The 2,717-nt window shown below is 27.9% G+C and overlaps 1 non-coding gene across 1 annotated transcript; it reads right to left on the minus strand.

Annotated features, from left to right (window-relative positions):
* Positions 1-2,380: 2,380 nt before the first annotated feature.
* TRNAN-GUU (transfer RNA asparagine (anticodon GUU)) lies at positions 2,381-2,454 on the minus strand. The gene has a single exon. It is a non-coding gene; the product is annotated as a tRNA-Asn (tRNA).
* Positions 2,455-2,717: the final 263 nt, after the last annotated feature.

Here is a 2,717-nt window from a genome sequence, read left to right on the forward strand (position 1 = left end):
GCTCGAGGTTGGTCAAGATACGCCCTCCTTCTAGTGTCAAAATATTAGTGAACCTTTACGTCGTGGTTGAGGTGTCAGCACATCTCGGTCCAGTCCTGGATACGCAAGGTTACCCATGTGGATGCTCGAGTTGCATCGACATCGGGTCGGGTTGGGTTCAAGCATCATCTCCCAAGCGTGGTTCTCCCTCGGAGGGTTGCTGCTTCTTCATTGCCGGTTCTTGCACAAAGGTCGAGGTCGGGAGGGGGAGTTTCTGACTCGACCCCTCCGAAGTTCAAGTTAGTGTTGAGTGGAGTTAAGGGGAGTTGAGTGTTCGAACCCTCTCTCCTGATCAAGGAGGGTTAGCTTTATACTTACAAGGATGAGTTGGACGTATATGGTCAATTAACTGCGACTTGCTTCTCGGACGACCGGCTTAAGCTTCTATGCGAGCACCGATTGACCTGCATGGATTGGAGCTACATGGTGATTCCCCAAGCTTTCCAAGATGATTGTACCATGATGATGTCATTTGTATGGAAGGGACGATGAGCGGTTGCCCGCCATGTGTGTCTTACACGCCACATTGGACTTGATGTAATTATCTATAAATAATAAAAAAATATTTATATCAGATAGTTTGCATAGTCTACATGCACTAGTAGTATCTTTATTTTTGTGCTTCCTTTAAAAAATACATCATTCACAAATAGTATCTTTATTTTTAATTTTAGATAAACTAATTATTATATTCTTCTGACTTAATAATTTTAATCTATCACAATTCAGATGATCATATCTTTTATATCATAATATCAATTCATCAATAATAGTAGTATTAAATGCATGTAAAGAGAAATCCAAAAATAATAAAAAAAAACATTTTTTATTATCCTTATAGTTACTATCAAAATTTCAGTTTTCTTATCATAAATCAAATTTTTTCATCATAAAAAAAAACATAATATCATTTTCTCATTAGTTATCTTATACTAATGAGATTTTATTTTAAATAAAAAATAAACATCACCTTATTAATAAAATTTTCATCAGATTTAGAGTTTATAGCAATTGTTCATTTTCCTTCCACCTAAGTCTTATTGTTAATTTTTATTTGTATTATAAATTTGATTGAATTATCAAACTTTTGAAATAAACTTGTGCCTCATATCATATGATTACTATATCAATTATTCAAAAACCAAATAGACATAGAATATTCTTTATCAGATGTCATAAAAAAAATATTTTTTTTTTTATTTTTTTATTCATGATAATTTGCTTGATTTTTATTCCAAAAATCTTTTTCAATATGGTCATACTTTTTCAGTGAAAGTAGAAAGAAATATTTAGATTTTTATTTTTTTACCAATACTTTTTTTCAATATGTCTATTTTTTACAATAAATTTATTAATAAGTTTCTTTATTACCTTCATTATAGTTCTTCTTATTCTCATTTGATCGATCTCGTTTCTTGCCTCGAGTGCTAGATCATTCATGACTTTTACCATTTTGACCTCTTCTTTAAGAAATGATTTTTGAATTTTTCTATTGGTCATTTTTTTATTCTATCTTCGTTTGAAAAGTATGTTCTAAAGTTTTATTTAAAGATGTATTCATTTTTATTCATATACTAAAAGTAAACATATTAATTTATCAATAGATAATATACTCGTATCTTTAGTTTCGAAGTAAAAATCATATCAAATTTTGAAGATAAACTTTATAGAACTTTTTATACCATTGTTTGATCTTTTAGGTCTTCACTATAAGATCTCATTTGATTCACAATAAAAGAGATTTTTGATAAAAAAAAAATAGTGATAAATTCATTGTTTGACTTTTGAGAAAAAAATCAATGATAAACTCAATAACACTTTTTTTTAACTATTATTTGATCTTATATGTTTTCACCATAAAATCTTATTTAGTTCACAAATAAAAAAAGTTAGATTTAGAATCTTTCATAGTTTCAAATTTATATTAAAAATTATGAAGTTTTAAAGTTTTTATATTATTTGCTCGCCAAATATTTTTTTTTAATCTTTATTAATGCTGATACCGATATGATTCAGGGAAATAGGGATTCATTTGTTAAATGTCATATAGCATATAGATTTATATTTTTTTTGATAAGTTACAATATGAGTTATTAAAGATTTTTTTTGTTAAATGTCAAAAAGTTAGATTTAGAATCTTTCATAGTTTCAAATTTATATTAAAAATTATGAAGTTTTAAAGTTTTTATATTATTTGCTCGCCAAATATTTTTTTTTAATCTTTATTAATGCTGATACCGATATGATTCAGGGAAATAGGGATTCATTTGTTAAATGTCATATAGCATATAGATTTATATTTTTTTTGATAAGTTACAATATGAGTTATTAAAGATTTTTCCGCTAGAGGAAGGGCTTGAACCTTCGACCTTGTGGTTAACAGCCACACGCTCTAACCATCTGAGCTACTCCAGCTCTGTTATGAAAATAGCTTTTACATCATTTTACATGTTTTTATTTATTTAATCTTCAATAATATTGAGATCCTACATATCATACTCAATAAGATCATTTTCTATCAAAATTTATAATTCTTATGAAATAATTAGAGTTCTTGTTTAGAAATACTTACTCCAATGTCTATCTTAAAAAAAAAACCTTTTATATCTACTGATTTTGCCTTCTTTTCTAATTAACCTACTCTTATTGATCTTCTTCAAACCAGAGAAGACATATTG

This window comes from Musa acuminata, chromosome BXJ1-7, assembly GCF_036884655.1.
Source record: "Musa acuminata AAA Group cultivar baxijiao chromosome BXJ1-7, Cavendish_Baxijiao_AAA, whole genome shotgun sequence".
NCBI lineage: Eukaryota > Viridiplantae > Streptophyta > Magnoliopsida > Zingiberales > Musaceae > Musa > Musa acuminata.